The sequence below is a fragment of the Vulpes lagopus genome, chromosome 11, assembly GCF_018345385.1.
Source record: "Vulpes lagopus strain Blue_001 chromosome 11, ASM1834538v1, whole genome shotgun sequence".
NCBI lineage: Eukaryota > Metazoa > Chordata > Mammalia > Carnivora > Canidae > Vulpes > Vulpes lagopus.
The window spans coordinates 66,598,169-66,611,107 of record NC_054834.1 but is presented as its reverse complement, the minus strand read 5'-3'; the positions used below and the strand labels follow the sequence as shown (position 1 = coordinate 66,611,107).

Genomic DNA, 12,939 nt, shown 5'->3' with positions numbered 1-12,939 from the left:
TTTGTAGGATACTATGATGATGGATACATGTCATCATATATTTGCCAAAATCCATGAACATTAAGAGTGAAACTTAATGTGAACTATGGACTCTGGGTGATAATGGTATGTCCGTCTGTGTTGGTTCATGGATTACATTAAGTTTCACTATTATATATATATATTATACATATATGTAATATATATGTAATATACATAATATATATATATATATATACTCTCCATTTTGGAGAAGGATGTTGATGGTGATGGGGGAGGTCTATGGGTATAGTACAGGAGGAAATATATGGGAACTCTGAGCTTTCTACATGATTTTTTTGTAAACCTAAGACTGTTTTAAAAAAAAAAATCTATTAATTAAAAAACAAAAACAGAGAGAAAGACAGAAAGAACCCCAGACTCTCACTCATGTTCTAGGAGACAGTGGAAACAGTAGCTATTTATAAGGATATTGGCAGTCACAGCAGTTCACTTTCAATCATATAACCACAGAGTTCATCCCTGGAGCCTCAGAGCAAAAAAATAAATAAGGATGATTCTAACATGAGACAAAACAAGGGCAGAAAAGAAACTTAAGTCCAGTGATCCTGGCCAACCATCGGAGAACAACAACAGCAAAACCAAGCTACCAAGTTTCATTCTCTCAAGTCAAGACTTCCACTTGTAGGCTGGAAGCCTTGGAAATGTGTCTAGGGATAAAATCTTAACGTCATGACAGGCACATGGTAGGTGAGTCTACCCATACCTGATAGCCTGCATGCCTCTCTCTGCCTTTGCTTCTCTCAGACTCTGTTCTGTTGCTTGGAAAGGAAAATTAGAAACCTTTTTTCAAAAACAGCTTTTAGTCTCTCTCCAAGATCTGTTCTAGGAGCAGGAAAGTGAAGAGCATGATTCAACAGTGAAAATACGGAACAATGGGAATCATTAGCAAATGTATCAGAAAAGCTAATTTGGGAGGGTAAAAAAGGGCAAGTTACAAAGAAGAAAACGATTAAATTATATTTCAGTCCTATAAAATTGTTCCATTTGAGGCCTAATTCAGAATGGCCATCTCTGACTGTGCTGCTGGGAAGACAGAGTAAGAATGGGGCTGGGGGCCAAAGACTCATCAGCCTGGAAACACAATTACTATCCTTCTGCTTGGTTGTGATATGAAGTCAAGAACCAGTTTGCTAATTGGTCAACAGAACAGAGACCAGAAACTCCAGGGCATGTCCAACTGAACAATTTATCAACTTTAAAAAAATTCTCTTTAGAAAGGCAGTCACAAAAGACCACATATTGTATGATTCTATTTACATGAAATGTCTAGAATAGGTAAAGCTATAGAGACAAAAAGTAGACAAGCGTTTGCCTAGGGCTGGAGGAGGAAGGGGAGGGCTGGGGAAAGGGAGAAGTGACTGCTAATGGGTACAGGAATGTGATAAAAATGTTCTGAAATATACAGATAGTGGCAATAGTTGCAGAACTCTGAATATATTAAAAAACCACTGAACTTTAAATAGGTGAACTATATAGTATGTGAGTTATATTTCAAGGCTATTATTAAAAAATACTAATTATGTTTCCCAAATTTATAAGAAGTATTTTGTGTAGTCATCAAAAAATTATGCATGGATTATTCATGCATAATTCATGCAATTTACCCCGTTGTAAAAACTATATAAACTACTCAATATAAATTTTGGTTAACTTGGAAAGTAAAACATGGCAATCCCATTTTCGGAATCTCTTTGCATTTCTTTAATAATTTCAAGTACTGGGGAGTCTCTTGTTTACTGGCTCACTGTTTTTTGTTTTTTGGTTTTGGTGTGTACTGCATGCACCCATATCTTATGTGCATTTCTATGTTTGGTTATTTTAAGTTTTTTCTTGCAGACTGTTTAAAGCTCTTTGTAAATTAATAAACTGGTTTCTATGAAAAATAATTATTCTTAGAGTAATACAACATGGGATTATTTGGACATAAAAAGCATTTTCCTAAGTATATACTGAATGGCATTCTAGGAAGAACACTTATTCTTCTTTCCAAAAAGCTGCATTCGAATGTAGTCTTTAAATCTGCGTTAAGAAGGAAATATAAGGGATCCCTGGGTGGCGCAGCGGTTTGGCGCCTGCCTTTGGCCCAGGGCGCGATCCTCGAGACCCGGGATCGAATCCCATGTTGGGCTCTCGGTGCATGGAGCCTGCTTCTCCCTCTGCCTATGTCTCTGCCTCTCTATCTCTCTCTGTGTGTGACTATCATAAATAAAAAAAAAAAAAAAAAAGAAGGAAATATAACTAAGTACTTTGTCATACTCACTTTGTTGCCTTATCACCATTTTAAAAATCTCATCTAAAACCACAATTATTCTATAGCCTGGGGACCTAGAAAGAGGCCCTGGTAGCAGATAACACAGCTTCCTCCAAAAGTAGAAGTCTCTCATTTATAGTTTTGATATTGAAGAAACTGACCAAGCTATATACAGTTTGTTTAAAAGCTTTATGAGATGTAATCCACATATCATACAATTCACCTACTTAAAGCATGTACAACGCAAAGGGTTTTAGTATATTCACACCAATGTGTAACCATTATCAAAACCAATTTTTTACAATGACCATCACTACTATATAATTTCAGGATATTTGCCTCCTCTTTCTCCTCCCTCGGTACCTTCCCTGTTAGCAGTCACCCTCCTCCACTCTGGCCTACTCTCTCCCTCCTAGCTGTAGGCAACCACTAATCTATTTTCTTTTTCTATCATTTTGCCTTCCCTGCACACTTCATCTAAATAGAAACACATGACAGGTGACTATGTCTGGATTCTTTCCTTTAGCACCACATTTACAAAGTTCATCCATGTTGTAGCATGTATCAGTACTTCATTCCTTTTATGGCCAAAGAATGTTCCACTGTATGTTTATAAACGAACCACAGGTTCACATGAGAGTAAGGTAATAGTTTTTATTTATAGAAAACACACTGCATGGAACTTAGCAATCATAAAACTGTCTGAGGGAAACAGAACTATTTCTTGTGGAAGGAAAAAGTAGATTTTTAAAGAGGTTTTCAGGTTTTCAATTCTGAGTATATTGCCTATAGCTGAAACTGAGTCTTCACTTTTTCCTGAGGCTAAAATAAAAGATAAGAGGAGTATTAGGGGACATTGTTTTCTGTAAAAACAAAAATAAAACCACAAACAGGTATCACGTAGATATCTATAATTCTGACACAGGAAACGTTCTCAGAAAGTTTTGTAGTATATCAGAATTAGGCTGTTTAATAACTGCTCTAGGGGTTCCTGGGTGGCTCAGTTGGTTAAGCATCTGCCTTTGGCTAGGGTCATGATCTCAGGGTCCTGGGATTGAGCCCCACATTGGGCTCCCTGCTCAGCAGAGAATGTGCTTCTCCTTCTCTCCCTACCCCTTCCCCTGCTTGTGCCCTCTCCCCCACTCAAATACATGAATAAAATCTTTTTAAAAAAAGAACTGCTCTAACTGGTCACTTAAACTGATCAAGATAAATCATACAATATAAATTTGAAATGTATTTAACATAAACCAAAGGGTAAACATTTTACAGATACAGGTATCAATGACTATACATGCTCTTAGCAGGAACTGGGTCCCTAAATCAACAAAATTTTATTGTTCAATAAACTCCTAAAGGCTCCAAAACCTCCTACCCCTAAGAATAAGGGTAGCATTAGTCCACACACAAATCAGGAACTTTAGGGGCAGATTCCAGAAAGATAAGGAAATGCCTTATTGTGGATGTCAAAGGCATTGGATAAGGCCAACAAAACAAATCATAGTCTGAAAACTCAGCAAGGAAATTAGAAAGGCCTGGAATACAGAACATGTGCGCAGAAGGGAAAATAAATAGTTATGAACTATTTCTACATATTATAACAGCTTCATCAAAATTTTTCTCAAAACAACATTTCTATCCAGAATTATGTGACCACAGTAGAATAAGTTTTATAACACACCAAGAGAGGAAGAGATAATCGTGTATTCATTAGGGCCAGAGCAGTGGATATAGTCTTCCTTTCAGAGTAAGTAGCACAAAGAACCTGGTATTAATTTCTTTAAAAACTGTAACAAAGGGTGCCTAGGTGGCTCAGTTGGTTAAGCATCTGCCCTTGGCTCAAGTCATGATCCCAGGGTCCTGGGATCACACCCTGCATTGGGCTTCCTGCTCAGCAGAGTCTGCTTTACTCTCTCTCACCCTCTGCTCCTTCCCACTGTTTGTTCTTTCTCTCTAATAAACAAATAAAATCTTTAAAAAATTAAAAATTAAAAATTGACAAAAAGGACCCAACATAAATTTACCATCTTAACTATTTTTAAGTGGTTTAGGAGTGTTTAGCAGTTAAACCAGTTCAGCAAAAAAAAAAAAAAAAAAAAAAAAAAAAAAAACAGTTCAGCAGTGTTAAGTATATTCACACTATTGTGAAACAAATCTCTGAAACCTTTTCATCTTGCAAATATGAAACTCTAAACCCATTAAATAACTCCCCTTCCCTCCTCCCTCCAGCCCCTAGTCACCAAAATTCTTTGTTTCTATGAATTTGACCACTTTAGAAACATGTATGAGTGGAAGCATGCAATAACAGTATTAGTTTTTAACATGTCCTTGAAAGTAGAGAAGCAGAAATAGATAGCATGCACCCAAAGTCATTCACAGACAAGGTGTGAAATCAGGATCATACTCAAATCTACAGGAAGCAGCTAGTTCTGATGGGAGAAGGTAACCTCTAGGCTGGGCATGGCCATTTTCCCTTAAAAAGCCATTCAGAGGCGTCAAACAGAGCATAGGGCTCATGCCACTAGACTTAGTGACTTCAGAAAAGCCCAAAGGTGGTGGAGTTGCCATAAGGATACTTCGCTTTCTAATTCAGGGATCACCAATGATTCAAACACGTTGCCTTGAATGTACCTGCATCATTTGGAGTTCAGCAATGTATTTGACCCTAAAGCAAAGACAGTAAGCTGCTCTTCACCAGGTCCTCCCTCCTTTCTCCCAACATATTAAAACCCAGGATTAACCTTGACTGTTGGGAGGGTGACTGGTACCTCCTAGCTCTCTGAAGTCAAGCTAAGATGCTCCTGTGTGGGTAGATGAAGAGGCTGAGGCCCATTTTCATCACCATTCTGGAGACCTGCCCTTCTTCAATATATATGTCCTAATGAAGCAATTATCTAACACTTACACTAATGATGTAATTGGAACAAGTAATTATGAAAGCAGAACATCCATTTTTAAAGAAATGAATATTATTACCTTTCTTCCACCCACAAACATTATTTAAGACAAAAACAAATAAGCTCACAAGAACACATGCTACTGAAAGATTATCAGGAACAACATTCCAAAACCCACAGCATTCAAGAGAAATACAGAAAAAAAGCCCAACAACCTCCAAATGAAAACAAAAGTTAAAAACCTAGCATTCATTCCCACCAGGCAGGATTTCCTCAAAGCCTCTACCTCTGACAGAAGACACGCAGGTGGATAAAAGCATTAAGAACTACTCTAGCTCCACTTCCACACACCCCCCACAACCTGGCATTTACTCCAGGACCCCACCACCTCTGTTTTTGGGAGGATACTGGCTTAGGCAGGTCCCTGAGAGAAGCCAGGAAAGAAGTTGGGAAGGCTGTCATCCTCTCAACTGTTGCACAGTGGAGCTGCTCAAGGGGGTACCTCAGCAGCAAGAGGATGGGCAGAGAGACGGGGGAGGGCAGGAGGAGGACTGAGGGAGAAAGAGGTGAGAGAGAAAGATGAACAGAGCATATGACCGACTCAAACACTGAACGGCTCTCACCAATCACTTGTCTTAAATTGCTGAGATTCCTGCAGCTTTTATTGTTTGGTGGAAGCACAAGTGAGCTGAATTGGACCAGAGGGTCCTGGGCTTGTCAGCAGCAGGAGGGAAACGACCTTTATTGCTGCAAAGAGGATGCAGATTTCAAAAGCCTAAAATCTGCAATGAAGGGAAATGGAAATGTGCTGAACGTGGGTTTGACTGGCAGCTTTCCTCATCTGTCGATCACAGGGTAATAAACACTGGGAGATGGCAGAAATGAAGATAAATGCTTTCAGCAGCACCATTCCCCACCCTCCCCTCCTCTTCCGCCCCCACTCAGCACATGACAAGAGTTAAAGCAAGAAAATAAATCAGCTTCTTAACCAACTCTTTTGTTAAAACTTTCCTTACAGGCCACCTACACGTGAATTATTGCTCTATGAGCCTACATTCTCATTAGGGAGCCCAGTTTGTAATGGGTGAAAAGCTCCTGTCAAATCACACCTGTATATTTCAGGGTACAGCATTACCCAGCTGAGTCAGTCAGGGCCAACATGAGAGAAAGAGGCCAGGGCCACTCCCAGAGGGGAACACAACACCCTCCCACCTCCACCTCCACCCCACAGGGTGAAGGTCTCTAATCCAAAGCCTGGCTCACTCAGTTTAGAGGAGACTTTGGAGTGCCAAGGGCAGCATGTTGTCACTTCACTGCAACAACTGCCACATTACTATTGAGCCAGGGACAGAAAAGCTAAGCTCCGAGGGCTAACAAAAAGCTCCCGGGGCTTGGCAGTCGAAAGTAAAGTCGATCAGAAAGTATACTACAGAGGAGAACACTCAGTCTTGAGCATCAGCTTCACATTCACTTTGGAATGAGAGAAACCTTTAAAAGGTGAATGATCTTACAGGTTTCCCACGAGTAGGTCTAAGGGAAGTATCGTGTATTCTGTGACTGACATTGAAATAAAGCATCTAGCCAACCTGGTTTTTGTCACGAGACTAGGATTTTTTAAGTCAGATGAAAAGGTCAGCAATTCTTAATGCTTGTGGCAGTTGCTTATAAGAAGGTGGTTGGAATTTTGTAAAAAAAACAAAACAAAACAACAACAACAACAAAAAAAAACACTACATCCTGATTCTGCCAAAAATCTTAGTAACTAGATCATTTAAGACATTTGAAAAGATACTCTACTCTACTGGCCCAGCCAGGCTATTTCCCTCTAGATCCTGAAATGGAAAGATTCCAGACCTTTGTTTTAAAGAGCAGGCACCAACTAGTAGAAAGTCTGGAGCAAAAATAAATGGGAGAAAGCGTGGTGACTGGGTCTGTTTCAAACCACAAACTACTCAGAAGCTTGAGTAGTCCCCAGAGTCATGCATATGCTGTGGGATCCTAGGAGATCAACACTTGTCACATGAAGATAGCGAATTTGAAATAGTTTCTAATTAAAATCCACTGTTCGGACATTAATACCAGGCACAAAGCGGAAAAGCATTATTAATGAACCCCATATTGAGACACAGCTAAAAGGATGTACCTGGAATCTAAACAACAATCCAGATCAGCCTTTCTAATCTGTAAACCTCAATAAAATCTTATCTCCTCCTGAAAGCTTTTCTGAATTATAAAGAAATCTCTGCCCACACAACATTAACCATTTCTTTATTTTTTTTTAAGATTTTATTTATTTATTCATGAGAGAAAGAGAGAAAGACATACACACAGGCAGAGGGAGAAGCAGGCCCCACAAAGGAAGCCTGACGTGGGACTTGATCCTGGGTCTCTGGGATCACGCCCTAGGCCGAAGGTGGCACCAAACCACTGAGCCACCCGGGCTGCCCGTCATTTTCATAACACAAAACATTTGTCACCTTTTATATTATCTGGCTATAAGTAAATAAAGTTTGCTTTGAATTCAAGTGTTTATATAACTCTGTGTATACTTAGCCATCAATTTTCAGTTGGTACTACATGGTCTTTCCCCCTCTTTCTCTTTTTGTTTTTTTAGGGATGTGCAGAGGGAGAGGGAGAGAGAGAATCTTAAGCAAGCTGCATGTGGGCATGCACAGAGTCCGACACATGACCCTGAGATCATGACCTGAGATGAAACTAAGAGTCAGATGCTTAACCAACTGAGCCACTCAGGTGCCCTTGCTTCCTTTTTAAGATGACAGAAGGGATCAATCTTTTTGACTTACATTTTCTTAAAGATCTTATTTATTTATTCATGAGAGACACATAGAGAGAGAGAGAGAGAGATAGGCAGAGGGAGAAGTAGGCTCCCTGGGGGGAGCTTGATGCAGAACTCGATCCCAGGACCCCTGGATCATGACCTGAGCTAAAGGTAGACGCTTAACCACTGAGCCATCCAGGCGCCCCCTGAGTTACATTTTAAATACCGTACAGTCTTGGGACTTAGAATATCATATAGCAGACACAAAATATACAAGGGTAAGGAATACTGACGGGAACTGCAAGGAATGCCATTGCCAGACTTATAAGCTGTTCCTTCTACAAGTGAGAAAATGTCACTTGTAAAGACTAGTCAGTCTTTACTGCTTATAATTATTATGGAGACAGACTGAATTATAAAGAACCAAATCATATGTGAAGGGAATTTGTAGTCCAGTATATACATCCATGGGACTAAGCAACCACAATTTGCAAAAGGAGCTTATCTCTAATTGTAAATAAACCTAAACATCCATCAAGAAGAGAACTGGTAGGGGCATCTAGGTGGCTAAGATGGTTAAGCATCTGCCTTCTGCTAAGGTCATGGTTTTGGGATCCTGGGATTAAGCCTCGAGTCGGAGCTCTCTGCTTAGCGGGGAGTCTGCTTTTCCTTCTTTCCCTCCCCCCCTGCTCATGCGCTCTTTCTCTCAAATAAATAAATGAAGAAGAAAAGAAGAGGAGGAGGAAGAGGAGGAGAACAGTTAGATTTTGGTTAATCACACTATGGAACACTATAGAGCCATTAAAAAGAACCTACACATACTGACACAGAAAGCTGTCCTTGATCTATTGTTCCATATAATATCACCTCCATTAAAAAATAAAATGGAGAAAACTATATAGATGAGTAAGTACACATATGTATTGATTGTGCACGGAAAAAAATTTAGAAAGACACATTCCAAACCAACCAGGAATAAGATGAAGAGACGTTTATTTACCGTGCATATTTTGATAGTATCTGAATTATTTACAATGAACCTGTATTATTTTATGGATTGTAAAAGGGCAGGTAGAGTGATGAGTTACCCTTTATAATGATCTACTAAAAAGTTACACATTTTGCTATTTAATAACCCCAATATTTATTTAACACATACATTTATTTGTTCCATGAAGCTAACTAGTTGAAGGACTTAAGAAAATATTCTTTGGTCCTGGGTTTGCAATAAAATTCACAAACGCCAAGTTTTCCATTTTCACTGAGAGCCCATCAGAATGGTGCCCTGAGATGCTCTTCATACATCTAAGAAGTGATGTCTTTTAGCCAAATAATCTGTGCTATGTGATTAAAAAAGAGCCAGCACAATTCCATCCTTGGAGTAAATATCTTAGAGAAAATGCTACATATATACACAAGGAGATATGTCAAAAAAAGAAGTCTAAGGCATGCCATAATAGTAAAAATCTAGAAAACTTAATGTTTGTCAGTAAGGGAATAGACAGAAAATGTGTATATGTGAATATTAGAATACTATGTAACAATTAAAAGGAATAAATCAAATTAATCAAACTGTGTCAATGTGGATTGATTAAAACATGATAATTTTCAAAAGTTGTAAAATGATACACGTGGTATGATACCCTTTATATAAATACAACTCTTCAAACACAAAACAGGGGTGCCTGGGTGGCTCAGTGGTTAAACGTTGGACTCTTGATTTCAGCTTGGGTCACTAACTCATGGTCCTTGGATTGAGCCCTGTGTCAGGCTCCTAGCTTGGCCTGGAGTCTGCTCCAAGTGCTTTCCCTCCCCCTCTGTCCCTTCCCTATCCCCCTGCTTGCACACTCTCACTCTAAATAAAAAACATCTTTTAAAAACCTCACAAAACAATAATATTTTATGAATATATTAAATTATAGGGGTGCCTGGGTGGCGCAGTGGGTCTCTGACTTTTGGTTTCAGTCCAGGTCATGATCTCAGAGTGGTGAGGTCAAGCCCTGAGCTACACTCCATGTTCAGTGCAGAGTCCACTTGAGACTCTCCTTCTCCCTCTGCCTCTCCCCACCCCTGTACTCACTCTCTCAAATAAATAAATCAAATCTTAAAAAAAATTATAAAAGATGGACTGCAATTATATAAACCAAATTCATGATAGGAGCTGACTCTGTAGAACAGGAAATATAATTAGGGAAGTCAAAGGGAACTTCAACTGCAATGATTTTATTTTGAAAAACTGCGGTAAATAGGGCAAACTGGTTAACAACTCTTAAATCTCGGCTGGGGGTAGACAAATGCTTGATATATATATATATATATATATATGCCTGTATATATGTTTTATGCCTTTCTGTATTGTTAAAATGTCTCAGGATTGAAGGGAGGGATAAAGGGGATAGGAAGGGAGGAAGTAAACAAGCAAGCAAGCAACTGGGATGGGGACACAAAAGAAAGACCTCTAAATGCTTTCCCACATTCTTAAACCTTATCCAACAAGGTATGGGCAAGGCAGTAATTGGCTAAAGTGAAACAGTTTGGGATATGGAGCCCACAAAATTCCAAAGGTGGGTAGAGATGGCCACATTTCATTTACTTAGAATTCCTGATTTAGTAAAGATTTAGTAAAGATTTTTGCCCATAGAAACTTGTACTGAGGGATCCCTGGGTGGCGCAGCAGTTTGGCGCCTGCCTTTGGCCCAGGGCGCGATCCTGGAGACCCGGGATCGAATCCCACATCGGGCTCCCGGTGCATGGAGCCTGCTTCTCCCTCTGCCTGTGTCTCTGCCTCTCTCTCTCTGTGTGACTATCATAAATAAATAAAAATTTAAAAAAAAAAAAAAAAAAAAGAAACTTGTACTGAGTCTTGATGAATCAGGTTTCTAACATGTACAGCCTGAACTACTGCACTGGTGAAACAATCTAACAGGTGGCTATGAGTGGCAGATGGTCACACAAACTTTGTACCCCACCAAAGCAGAGACTCTAAGACCACAGGCATACTAGGAACAGTCTGCTTGCATCAATGAAAAGTACAAACAGATGCCCAGCCCCAAGCTTTTCTCTTAGATACTATCTTGATGCCTTCTAACATCTTACCTTGAAGACAAGAAAAGTATACTTTTAATGCCAGGTTAGATAAATTTCTGAAAGGGGCCTGTGGCAAATTTTTAGTTTTAAAAAGAGATATTACACAAGGGAAAGCAGAAGAAGATTAAGATATGTTTTAGTCTTGTCTTTTCTGCCAGAACTGCTTATACGGATTTCTCAGGGAACAGTGGACCTGCCATAACACTTCAGGGATGCCTGCAAACCAGTGAGCATGGTGGTGCACACGGGTTTTCAAGACTGTTGCTGGTCATCATCAAGAATGCATAATAAGCTGCCAGCTTCTCTATAAGCCCCTTAGGGTATGAGTAACATCGTGAAATAATTTTGTAGTTAACACCAAGTGATGGGCCCTTGTCCCTTACAAAATCATCCATCTTCCCTTCTACTCTTCTTGCCCCAATCCATCTTTCAATGCCAGATTATTCTTAAAAGCAGAGTTGTGATTGTGTCACTCATCTATTCAAAAAATTTTAATGGCTCCTCGTTGCCTAAACAGAGGAAGATTCCTTGGTTTTCTATTCGAGGCTCACACTGTTCCTACTATGCAGAATTCCTTCCTCTCTCTTCTAATAAATGTGTACTAAAATCCCCTGATCCCCTAGCCCTACTCAAGTACTCTCTTAATTCTTTTTTTCTGAAGTCTTTTCTGATCTCACTAACCTGATATGATTGTCTCTTTGGAAGCCCTAAGCAGTCTGCTTATCTTTCTTACTCCACCTATTCCTTCTGCTTACCCCATGTCCTCCTGCCCAAGCTGGACTCCCTGCCATTATTCATTCTATTCGAGGATAGGTATAAAATTCAGTCCACCAGAGGTTCAACTCAAACTCTATACACCAACCATAGTTGTTCTGTATCTACTCTAAACTTTCCCTGAACCTGAATCCCCACAGTACACTGTAAATGGATTCTTCTGACGGAAGGGCACATAAAATTTTCTTATCCTTGGATGAGGTATCTTGATGCTCTGCCACAGAAGGTATACAGTAACTCCACATTAAATACAGATGCTGATGACCACTCGAACAAGTGTGACTCTCACTACTAGGTTGTTAGTCCCTTAGCAGTAAGGCTTATTGTAAATCCCTCTAAGAGATGTAAGCACCTCTCTGTCCTCGTGTCCTACAGAGCATCTTGCACAAAGCGCGTAGGTGCAACCCAATTTGTTCACTTAGAGCCAAAGTACCTTTGCCTTGAGAAATATCCACTCAACCATTAGGAGGACACTTCCTGAAACCCCTTTTTTGTTTGCTAAAACTCTAGGAAAGCACCCAACCTCTGAAAACCTACGTAGTACAGTAGTCAGGGCACAAAGAAATTGATGGTTACATGCAGAGGAAACACTCCCAAGAATTTACTTCCTTCATAACTGCAGCCAAAACAAAGCAGGGGTGGGCATATTTTTGACTGCAAGTCAGTATAATATTAAAAAGTTTCTGCATCTGGACTCTGGCAGATCCAAGCTGGGAGCAGGCAGTCCTCTTTGTCTGACTCTGCAAGGCTCTTGCCTTAAGGCCAACAGGATTAGCACAGCCATTTCATGCTCTGAAAAGTCAGAAAAGGCGAGATGGGGAGCTTTTCACTCGAGGAAATGCCTCGTAGTCAGAGATGGTTCTGTTTTTGTTCAAAAGATAAGCAGGGATGCTGAGGTTAAAAAGCAAAATTTCCAACAATGCTTAATGAAAGGTTTGGAGACAATGTACAGAATTAGGCAATGAGATAAATTCCAAGAAGAGAGGAGCAGGTGCCAGAGCAAAAATGCAGCAGAGAATCAGCACTAGATGTTTTCATGCATTCAAAAATTTCCATGTATTTAAAATGTCATCAGGACGCCCTGTGAGCACAGACTTGATGCAGCAATT

At 39.8% G+C, this 12,939-nt stretch overlaps 1 protein-coding gene across 9 annotated transcripts in view; it reads right to left on the bottom strand.

Moving 5' to 3' along the window:
* The window catches only part of AMBRA1 (autophagy and beclin 1 regulator 1), a 172,924-nt gene that overhangs the window by 51,510 nt on the left and 108,475 nt on the right, over positions 1–12,939 (bottom strand). The window lies entirely within an intron of this gene.